Source organism: Canis lupus, chromosome 10 (assembly GCF_048164855.1).
Source record: "Canis lupus baileyi chromosome 10, mCanLup2.hap1, whole genome shotgun sequence".
NCBI lineage: Eukaryota > Metazoa > Chordata > Mammalia > Carnivora > Canidae > Canis > Canis lupus.
The window spans coordinates 30,100,636-30,112,778 of record NC_132847.1 but is presented as its reverse complement, the minus strand read 5'-3'; the positions used below and the strand labels follow the sequence as shown (position 1 = coordinate 30,112,778).

The 12,143-nt window shown below is 36.5% G+C and overlaps 1 non-coding gene across 1 annotated transcript; it reads right to left on the bottom strand.

Annotated features, from left to right (window-relative positions):
* Nucleotides 1–11,290: 11,290 nt before the first annotated feature.
* On the bottom strand, nucleotides 11,291–11,394 carry LOC140642088 (U6 spliceosomal RNA). Its single transcript, XR_012038655.1, has one exon. It is a non-coding gene; the product is annotated as a U6 spliceosomal RNA (small nuclear RNA).
* Nucleotides 11,395–12,143: the final 749 nt, after the last annotated feature.

Here is a 12,143-nt window from a genome sequence, read left to right as displayed (position 1 = left end):
CTCTCCAGTTGACTGTCTCTAACTTATAAGTAAATTATAGAGGATGTTAGAAGTCAATGATTTCTTTGGGGAAAAAAAATTAAGTGTAAAAAAGGAGTAGAGCATACAAGGAGAAATCAGAATCTTAAAAAGGGTAGTTAGTAAAGGCTCAACTAGGATGTGTGATTTGAGTGAGAACTTGAAGGATCTTGAGGAATCAAGAGAAATAAATACTTATGGTAAAGATGTTCAGACAGAGGGAAGGAACTCCAAAATCCTTGCAGCAGAGCCATGTCTGGCCTTCATGGGTGCAATTTTGCTTCCACTTTATAAATAAAGCACATCACATCTGTTTATCATAAAACAACCATCTTTGAGTTCTACTACCATTGTGGCAAAATATAAAGCTTTCAAAAATGATCTATCATAATTCTTTCTAATAATTTCAAAGCAAAATTTTTGTAACTTTTTCTTCCACAATTAAAAACAGAAATAAATGGATGGATGTGGGGCACTTGGGTGGCTCAGTTGTTGAACGTCTGCCTTCGGTTCAAGACATGATCCTGGGGTTCTGGCATTTAGTCCCATTTCAGGCTCCCAACAGGGAGCTGCTTCTGCCTCTGCCTATGTCTCTGCCTCTCTCTCTCTCTCTCTCTTTTTCTCTCTCTGTCTCTCATGAATAAATAAATAAAATCTTTTCTTTTTAAAAAAAGAAAAGAAACTTATGGATGAGACAAGAGTTAAAAAAGAGAAATAAATAGAAAGATGTATTATCATCATTCCTTGATATGTTCAATGATGCATTATAAGGGGTTAATAAAATGTGAGGCAAACAAAAATAAGAACAAGCTCTGATTTGATTTTAATATGCATTTCTTTTTAAATTAAAATGATCATACTTATTAATTGGGAAAAAAATCTAAACATCATGAATACTTGCCTTGTTAATATAGGTATGGGCCTAGTGGTAAACCTCAAAGTATCTTATCTGCCCCAGAAGAGAAAGAATTTACAGAGCTGGTCGTGGTTAAAGCTAAGCTTATGGTTGCTATTGCATGTACTTAGCCCTAAACTTCTCCAAAGTCTTTATCAACCAGTTGGTATTGTTCCTGATTTACAGGAATTAAACAGCTTGCAACAGAGGCTGCCCAGCCAGACCCTGGCAGGACTGATGTGGAGCTCACGAATGCCTGGCTGTTTTGCTTTGCTCTGTCACAGATGGCTTATTTCTAAGGACAAAGTTCTTTATTTTCTTTCAAGTTTTCTTCCAGTTGTATAAAGAATGGAGGTCCTGGCAGCTTGATATTCACTTTCCTCAGTCCCAGAAGACATTAATCAAGGTCTAATGAGAAGAGATCTTAGGCTCAGAATCAAGAGAATGGGACACATATCCCAGCATTTTCATTATCTAGTGGAGCAATTTATAAAAATGGATTTTTGATCCTTTTCAGTATCCTCATTTGAAAGTGAAGGCAAAAATTACTTCTCTTCTCATTTTCATAGAATGTTGTAAGAAAAAGTGAGAAAATAGGTTGAAGTACACTAAAAATTAAAATCTTTAGCAATAAAAGTGGTTGTGTATTATCCTGTCTTATTTTCCTTACCTTTTTATTCGTTAATAATTCTTGAGATTTTCACAACCTGTTTATTCTCTTATCTAACTTTTTAATCTTTCCGGCTTCTTCTGCCTCCTTTCACTGATTTAATACTTAAGTTATTTTTCCTCAAACAGACTTATTTCTAAATTAATTCTTTTGAGTCAATTCACTTACCTAACAACCTCAGTACTACAGTTTTGCAGATTATTTTCTTCTGCTATGCCCTCGTGTCTGAATTTTAATTTGTATATATTCTTATGTGACATTGGCTAGCATTCGCTCTAATATAATATAAGGACCCCAGCAGTCAACTGGATTTCATCCAAATCTCTGACTGCACTGGTTTGGCGGCTCTGCTCCCATCTGCCCAGACTGAAAGGATCAAATGCAAAGGACTGGTTCTCCTGAACAGAAGGAATGCTTGCACATTTGGGTAGAAGTATGGAAATTCATGCTGAGTAAGATTTAGGGAAGCCTAAAAAAGAGGTAGTAACTGAGGAGACCCAAGAAAACGATGCTATTCTGAATTAGATGGAAAGTCACCACAAACTCTTTAAGGAGACTGAAGAATCTATTTCTCCTTTTTTCCCTATTTCATCCATTTTTCTACGTAATGTTTAATGAGCTGTCTTAGAAATATAACCTAGTCTCAAACACTAATATAATGATAGAAGAATTTATCCTCTGATGAATTATCCAATGTCTTTGGTGCCAAGCTGTGTGAATTCGTCTTTCTCCTCATTCTCCCCCATGTGTCCACTGTTTCCCTGTCTGTATTCAGTTCACTGTTTTCCCCAAACCTATACTCTTCTTACTTTTTTTTTCTTTTGCTAAAGATAACTTGGTCTGCTTAGTCTCTTAACCTCTCCTAAGCTATGCTCCTCTTGAAGTCAGGGGTCATGTTGTTCATACAGTATTTCCATTCCCAGCTCCATATTCTACTGCAAATCCTCAAGAAGTTGATAGATTAATTTCCCAGCCCTCACATAATCCTGTGTGGACTCACCCTGCCCTCACTAAAGTAACATCAAATACCAGCGAAACAGTTGTGAGATCCATATTACTTCTACTTCTGATCTTAGTGCAGTGGCTTCAAGCTATGTACCATGAAGCCCAAAGGGCCTTTGGATTCTGGAGAAAAGAAAATGAAAACCAGTGTTCTAGTGAGAAATTGCAACCATGTCTAGGCACAGATTGGGATCTCCAAAAGCAGATGCTGACATGGAGTTTGAAGTGTAAGGTGTTTATTAGAGATCAACACTTGTGAAAGTTTGGAGGAAGCACAATTGGGCAGAGGGACATGTCAAACTGTCATGCAGCTTAAAAAAGCCTTAGCCAACCCAAGCCAGGAAGGGGGCAGGGATTGTCTGGAACAGATATTGCTTGTCATAGATGTCCCTATGCGTTTTGGACCAAAATAGCTGAATCTTTATACTTTCTCTTTCCTCAACACACACACACACACACACACACACACACACACACACACACACACACAGCTTCCAATAACCAAATGTAGGCTCTGACTTTAGGTGGGGAGGATGTTTGGAGCTGAGATCCACCCTGTAGGAGCTGACACCTGGAGGCTGCTGGCTGACCACATTCCCCACAGCTGAGCAACCAGTCTCACCTTGAAAGGAAATCTATGTGGCATGTCTCTTCACCTACCACTTGAATTGTCAGAATTATATTTGTACACATGGATTAAAAAGTGGATATGTGCTTAGTTAGCCTTGAGTTTAGTTCTGCAAGGCATGTCATTGAGCAATCTTGAGTCTACTATGAAAGTAAACTATAAAACATCTCTGTAGTTATTTCTTTCAGAGTTCATGCTTCCTCCTCTGTCCGTATTTCAGCCATCTCTTCCTTGGAGTGTATTATAAACAACTCTTAAAATTCAAACTCTTCTTTTATCAATTGTCCATATCAATTAGTTGATCTGTTGCAACCACAGTTGAAAAAGCTGACATTATTTGGGGTAGTACAATTACTACTAGCCAAGTAACTTCTATGCTTAGTGCCATTGTCATCATGTATCAGATACAAACAAAGGAGCAAGGGTCATATGCTAGCCCGAAATAGACATCAAAGAGCATCTGCTGTTAGTTGCTGCATTCACAAAAAATGAATGGGAACTGTAAAAATTAATCAGAGCCTTTTTGATCACTGACACATTTTAAGATAAAGCAGTTATAAACGATCACAATATGGTTTCCTATTCTCTTTTATTCTCTCTCTTCTGATCCTGTGTCCCCTCTCCATGCTACCATGTCTTCCTCCTCTTGACACTTCTGATTTTTGCAAACATAGTCCCTTTGGGGGAAGAAAAGGGGGGAAAGAGAATTAGCTAGAATTGGTTATATGAACTGCAAAGAAGTTCACCACTCTGAAGCAGTTGCATCTGTGAAAATCTAAAGCTTTTCCCAGTGGGCCATGATAATTGTGTGGTTTTCTGGGAAGGCCTGACCAAAGCTTCAGTGTTGTCTGAGGGCTCTTGCCCCCTGGGGATTCACATATGTACAGATATACTTCATTATGCTTGAACAGGAATTTCACCATTAGTGATTAAAACTCAGTTTAAATGGTTTGCCATAGGGTCGCCTGGATGGTGCAATTGGCTAAGCACCCTACTCTTGATTTTGCCTTACGTTATGATCTCAGAGCTGTGACATAGAACCCTGTATACGGTCCTTACTCAGTGGGGAGACTGTTTAAGGATTCTCTTTCTCCCTTTTCCTCTGCCTCTCCCTCTTCCTTCTCTCAAATAAATAAAGAAAGAAAGAAGAAGAAGTTTGCCAGGGCACCTAAGCAATGAGAAGTCTTCAAGAGTTTCTTTTATTCTATCTTTTTTTCAAACTGGGTAAGTTATCACATAGTTGGGCTTCCAAGAATCACAATGAAAGGGTTCAAATGTCATCTATTAATTAGTGTTTGTTTTAGTAATAGGCTGCCAAAATTTGATAGAAGATGAGAACAGTACTTGGTGAGAGATGGCATCTATGGCAATGTGTATTATTCTAAGTTAGAATTTTGGGGAATAGTTTTGATTCAGGCTAGGTTCAATAACTGAAATCACCACCATAGCCTGTTACTTAAAGGTATGATCCATGTATCTGCATCTCTGCTATGAAGGTTCAAATTTATTGCATATGTTTGCATGTGTTTGCACATGCATGTGCTTTAGGGCATGGAGAAGAGCAGTATCATACTTTACTTGACATAGCAACTACTAAGTGCCCTCAGAATAAATACTATACTAGTTGGCAAATTTTCTCCCCAGGCATTTGTGCATAGTTAAGCTCATAGAATGTGTCTTAAAATGTTAATTTTTACTGAGCATTTATTGTACATAAGTCTTAGCACTGAAAGTTCTATAAGTGCACATGAATTATTTAATTAAATCCTTACCAAATCCTACTATCAGGCGCATTGTTATCTCCATTTTTACACATGAGGAAATTAATACTTAGAAACTTTAAGCAACTTGCCTAGGGTCACTCAACTAGTAAGTGGCAGTGTCAGGGCTAAAATCAACTCTTCATGGCTCTAGGACCAATGGTCAACCAGCTGGTAAATGGCACACTTGGGATTTAAACCCAGGGCTTTCACCTCCAACACTTATGCTTCAAAAAAAAAAAAAAACAAAAACAAAAAAAACCACCAGATTTTATTTATTTATTCATGAGAGACACAGAAAGAGGCAGAAACATAGGCAGGGGGAGAAGCAGGCTGCCTGTAGTGAGCCTGATGTGGGACTCGATCCCAGGACCACTGAGCCGAAGGCAGATGCTCAACCACTAAGCAACCCAGGTGCTCCAAAGAGTAATCTTTTAAGCAACTTATACAGCCTTGGTGTTTAGAAAGCACACTAATAAATACTGTATCTGAAGAAGATAGGTAGAAGCTGAAGCTAAGACCAAATACATACCTACAAACTGAAACAAAATAAATAAAACACAAATTAGTTAAATGTCCTCTGCTTAATTCATGATTGATTGACAGGCAAGGAAATATCTTGTCTTGGAGGTTTCCTTTCCACCTTAGTTCAGTGGGACCCATGCTCCAGTCCTCAGACCTCTCCAGAAAATGCACTTGTGCTTTGTTGCCACAATAACTGGGACACTAGTAGGTTCCCCCTACTCCTTCACACTCTCATGTGCTGATCTATCATGTGCTCCAAAGTCAGCCAAGGGGAGGAGAAAACAGGAGCAGGCCTTCATCTCCCCATCTTTTCCAGGGGCTGCTGCTTTCTTTCTTTCCTCAAGAGGAACAACAGTAAAAACAAAACAAATCCAAAGACCACTTCTGAAAATCCCCAGGAAATTCCTTTTCCAGAGTTCTCACTCACTAATTTGGCTAACATTCCTACTCGTACAGACCCAATGAATCCTCCATAATTGCTGTGAGCCACAGGGGGAAAAGGCTAGGAGGAAATCTCTTCTACAACAGCAAACAGCAAGAGTAAAAGAGGCAAGGGATTTTGCAGAATGTTAGCTTGCTAGAATTAAGAACAAAGCCTTTCTTGCCAAACCTATCCTAGTCTGGCCATCATGAAATGGTATATGTTGCCATTTACAGCAATTTTATAATCAACAGCTTCTTATAATTCTTAAGATCTCATATTTTTCTCTGTCCTTGTCTGTATTCCCGTGTGTGTTGTATGTGTATAGTGGGTTAAGGAGTGAGAGGCTGTAGGACAGCCACAGATGAGAACAAAATAGTTGTTGTTACTGTTACTTTTCCTCAAGATGACCCCTTCCCTCCAGAAGAACAATATGTTGTGATCTTTGGCTGCCCAGGCTTTACATCATCCATATTACCCTGCGGTGGCAACAGATTGATGTGTATTTCTGCTGCCCCCAGAGAATTACCCTCTAATCCTTCCTTTGCTGCTCCAGCACAATTGCTCAGAAGAGCAGAGAGAGTGCATACAATTGATTCCAATATATCTTTCAGTTAAGCTACAGTCTAGGACATCAGGAAGAAGAAAAAGAAAGAAAAAAAAAAAGAAAAAAGAAAGAAAGAAAGAAAAAAAGGAAGAGAAATCCCCAAAACTTTGAATCATGAAATGCTTGTCCATTCTAGATCAAAGAAAAAATCATACAATTTGGTTTGATTCTTTGACCTCTAGTATAGTTTCCCACTTTTCAGCAGCGAAAGATTAATGCTTGCTTGTGAACATTCTGTAATGAGGTAATAGTGGAGGTGATGGTATGCATTTTTAAATTACATTTTGTGGAAGACCAGCTTCTACCTACCACTATCTTTGGATTCTGGCATTAACTTTTCTTAATGGGCATCAAGGAAATGGGGCTTTGTCTAATTAACTTTAACTGGATTGGGGAAATTTAACCTTAGTTCATATGTCCTCAAATATATAATTAAGAATAAGCAAGAGGTTAAGTAGAAGAAATATTTAGTAACTCAAATAATTTTGATGTAAACTAGTAAACATCTATTGTATGGGGGACTAATCCTATTTCTTTAGGAGATCGCAGATGACAGAGACACAGATCCCACCCTCAAGCTGCTCATAATCTAGGAGAGAAGAATAAAAGTTTACACATATAACTATAATAAATACAAAGGGCTCTAAATTGGTTTGTAGAATTGACTGACTTATCTATACTTCTGTATGTGAAGGCTCTAAGTTTAAAATTTCCAAACCTCTAGCCCTACATCCATGGCTGCTGGAATCAAAAGACTCAATATTAGAAATTGAAAGGCCATTATGCCTTCAAATTATAGGAACAGGAAAGAGACAGGAAGAACACTTCAGGCAAGGAAAGCATACAGGAGTCAAAGAAATTACTAAAGTGCTCCAGATGAGCATTTAGAGGGTACACCTGGTACTTAGGTTTGTAGTTTCTTCAATAACTGAATTTTGTTAAATAAACATAACCTAAAAGGAGCAATAAAAGGTAAAAGCTTAAAAAGAAAAAGGGATAAGCTATCTCTACAAAGTAGTACTATAAAAATTCTTAGGCATTTGTCCCTCATGCTTCTCAGGAACAAGTCTTCACAGTTAGAATTTGAGTTTAACTTTCTGAATGTGAAAAGAAATTCCATATGTGTATATACTTTTTGCAGCCTGTGTGATTTAGCAAAAAACAGGCAGATCTATTGCTTTCATACTTATATTAGAAATGCCAGATGCATAATCACAATTTAGGTTTGATTTTTTTTTCAACTCAAACAATAGTGTTCCTTTAAGCAAAATTGGCTTGACTTTGTGAGTGAATGCAAAAATTTAATGTTTTGAAATCTTGCAGAATAATTTATTGGCAGCTCAAGATCTTGTTTTGCCAAGTTTTACTCCAAAATAATTTTCTTACTCACAGTTGATACGGGGAATGGCAATTCTCACTTGAATATATGGCAGTTATACAACTGAGCCAACTAACACACTGGAAGAATGAGGATGTCTTAGACTCAAGGAAGAGACCTAGTTATTTCAGTGATGGGCACTTGGGGGCCCAAAGAGGTAGGTGACTAGTCAAAATGTGCATTATCAGTTAGTGGCAAAGGCAGAACTAGTAATGTGTTCAAGTTGGCAAGCTTCCAGAAATACTCCCCTAAAAGAAAAATTAGAGAAAACTCTGGGAAGATGGTGGCTTGAGGCATCCCACAGCCTTCTATTCAGGGCTCTGACTTCAACTCAGCCACTTCTTGCAGGCCAATGGGCAGGGGTAAGTCAAGACATGTTTCCATACTTCCTCCTCTTTGGGTCAGCATTCTAGGGCTCAGTACAAAAGTCCAAGCAAGGATCATAAAGCAGTCCTTCTTGAAAAGTCCATTTTAGCTCTCTGAACTTCAGAGTCTCCCTGACCTTAGGGATTTGAAGAGAAGGTGAACAGTTAGGTTTACTCATCTCTACCTCTGAGATTTGGAGACAATAGAAGCAGAGAAGCTCTGCCTTCAAGCATGAGACAGGAGGAATGCAGTCAGCTGTATGTACAATGACCCACCAGGCAGGAGGGCTGCACCTTCCAGCACATTCAGGAGCACTCTCATATAATGTGGCCAAATGAGCAAATACAGAAATGACATTTTGTTAAAAGGGCATATAAGCCAGAAAGCAGAATAAACAAGAAAACTCAGAATAAACTGCTAAAGAAATAGAGCTGCTTCTTTTAAAACTAGATCTAAAAGGAGAGAAACTTGTAAAGAGATCTGAATATAGTATTCAGAATAATTCCTAGCACAAAAACCACATGACTTTTTAAACTTGAAAATTGAATAGATGAAGTGAAAGAGAAAGTCAGCACTATAGATGCTCAAGTTGATGCCTTAGAATATCTGGTAGAGGAATATGTTAAGTCATAGAGCGGGAGAAGAAAAAAAAACACGATAGAAATATGAGAAAAATATGTACTTTGGAAAATAAATTTATGAGAAAAAATGGAGGTGACAAATGGAAGAGACAATGATTAAATACATGATTGAAGAAAATTTCCCTGAGCTGAAGACCTGGGCCAGCATATTTAACTGCTCATCAACTTCCAGATCAGACTGCTGAGATAGTACTGCAGCTAGATGTGTCCTTATCAAATCACTGGAATCCAATGATGAAGACACATAAGTATTTAATGCATCCAGACAGACACAAGTAATATACAAAGGAAAAGGAATTAGATTGGTAGTGAATTCTTGCAATTCCAAAGCAATAAGACTGTGCAATATTATCTGCAGATGCTTTAGAATAAAGGACTGGATATGTGACAAGATATTATTCCTTAACAGCCTAGAAGTATGCTATTTGCAGAGATTACATCACCCATATACCCCACCTGAGGAAACGTTTAAGAAAAGACTGAAGCCAGAAAATGATAAATCTGAACTTCATGATAGGTGTAATGGAAGAAGAGGTAAAGTTGATGAGAAAAGAATTTGGTAATATATTTATAACTAAAAATAACTGAATAGTGATAGGTTCTCTGGGAACTTGTACACTGAGGGATAAAGAAGAGTTGTTTTTTTTTTAATTATAAAGGCACTCTGCAAGAAAAATTCTAATAATCGTGTGAAACTAAAAGTATAAAATTATTTGAGAAGGAGTTTAGATGGTAGAAAGAAGGGGAAAATAAAAACATTCCAGAAATCTCATATGGTGTGCAGATGGGGTTAGGGGAAACTAGTGAGCAAGTGAAAATATTCTAAAGTTCTCACCTTATTAGGAGGAGAAGGAGAAGCAGAGGATTGAAGAGCCTTAATTAGGGAAAGAGTTTTGATCTTGTTTTCATATAATATTAAATAAATGTGGGTATAATTATGGGCATAAGGAAAATGAAGGTGACCATTTACGAAAAATAAAATTATACTAGAAATCTTTAGGTAATAAGGGGGAAGAAGCAATTAATAAAGTTAATAACAACTTAATAGACATTAAAAAATTAAAATAAATAACGAAGTATGGAGTATTAAATAAAATCAAGTATATCATTATGCAAACATAAATGACAAATTCTCCCAATAAAGATCACAGAATATTAGATTGGAGTAAAAATAAAATTTGAACTATTTATTATTTACCAGAAACACAATTAAAGAGAATAGATAAACATGGAAATAAGGGGATAGACCTATGACTTCGCAAATATAAATAAAAACAAAACAGGAAGTGCAATATCAGGCTAAGATTAGCTTTAAAATTAAAATTCCTAGGTAGAAAAAAGAGATATTACATAATATTAAAAGGTATAATTTATGAAGCAGAAAAACAGTCCTAACTCTGTAGATATTGAAAAACAGAAGAGTTAAAGAAATAAAGCAAAAACTAATAGTGATTCAAGAGAACCCAGTAAAAAATTAGTGATGGCATATTTCAACATATTTCTTACAATCAGATCAAGTAGACAAAATATTAATAAGGACATAGAGAAATTTAATAATATATTTGATCAACTTTATTCAATTGATGTGTTGAATCTCATATTTGGGGAATAGAGAATATTTTGTTACATTTAATAGAAATTTACAAAAATCAATTACATATTTGGATACAAATAAGACTTCAATATTTGTTTTCAATTTTTTATTTAAATTCTAGTTAGTTAACATATACTGTAATATTGGTTTCAGGAGTAGAATTTAGTGATTCATTATTTACATTTAACACTCAGGTCAACCCAAGTGACCCCCCTTAATATCCATCGCCCATTTAGCCCTCCCCTCCATCAACGCTCAGTTCGTTCTCCATAGGTAAGAGTCTCTTATGATTTGTTCCCTCTCTCTGTCTCTTTTCCCCGTTTCTCTTATGTTCCTTTATTTTGTTTCATAAGGTATTTGTTTTTCTCTGACTGACTTATTTTGCCTAGCATAATACACTCTAGCTCCATCCACATGGTTGCAAATGGCAAGATTTCAGTCCTCTTGATGGCTGAGTAATATTCAGTTGTGTATATATATCACCTCTTTTTTATCCAATCATCAGTCAATGGACATTTGGGCTCTTTCCATAGTTTGGTTATTGTTGGTAATGCTGCTATAAACACTGGTGTACATGTACCCCTTTGAATCTGTATTTTTGTATCCTTTGGGTAAATACCTAGTGGTACAATTGCTGGATTATAGGGTAGTTCTATTTTCAACTTTTTGAGGAACCTCCATTACTGTTTTCCAGAGTGGCTACACCAGTTTGCATTGCCACCAACAGTGCAAGAGGGTTCCCCTTTCTCTGCATCCTCACCATCACTTATTTCGTGTGCTGCTAAAAAATCATGGAATACTTCACAAATTTGCCTGTCATCCTTGTGCAGGGGCCATGCTAATCTCTGTATCATTCCAATTTTAACATATGTACTGCCAAAGTGAGCATTCAATAAAAATTTTTTATCATAAATCCTACACTCTAAAAATCATCCAATAAAATAAGAAAAATATAATAGTAAAATACTATCTTCTTTAAAATAATTAATGACTTTCCTATATAATCTTTGTCTTAAAGGGCAAGCAAAACTAAAATTACATTTTATCTGAAAAGAATTAAAAAGAAAACACTAATACTTATTGAAAACAGTAAACACTAAAATGTATGGGAAACAGCAAAAGCAATATTCATGGCAAAAGCTATAACCTTAAATTATTTTATATTTAAAAAGAAAGAATGATGGGACGCCTGGGTGGCTCAGCGGTTGGACATCTGCCTTTGGCCCAGAGCATGAAACTGGAGTCCCAGGATCTAGTCCCACATCAGGCTTCCTGCATGGAGCCTGCTTCTCTCTCTGTGTCTCTCATGAGTAAATAAATAAAATCTTTTAAAAATAATAAAATAAAAATAAAGAATGAAATTAAGAAAAGTTAACATTCATCTCAAAAAAAATGTGAAACAACAAAACCTACCAAGACAGAGTAAGAAAAGAGAATTAACGTATACAATCTGAAAGTAATGGACTAGAAAACAAAACAAAAATAGTAGAAGAGATAAATACAAAAGCTAATCCTCTGACAAGCTGAAAAGAAGTAAACATCTCCTAATCCAAATTCAAGGGGGAAAGGGAAGAGAGAAAACAGGTGAAAAGCTGCAAGGTTATGGATGATAAAGGAGACCCAACCACATCCAGAAAA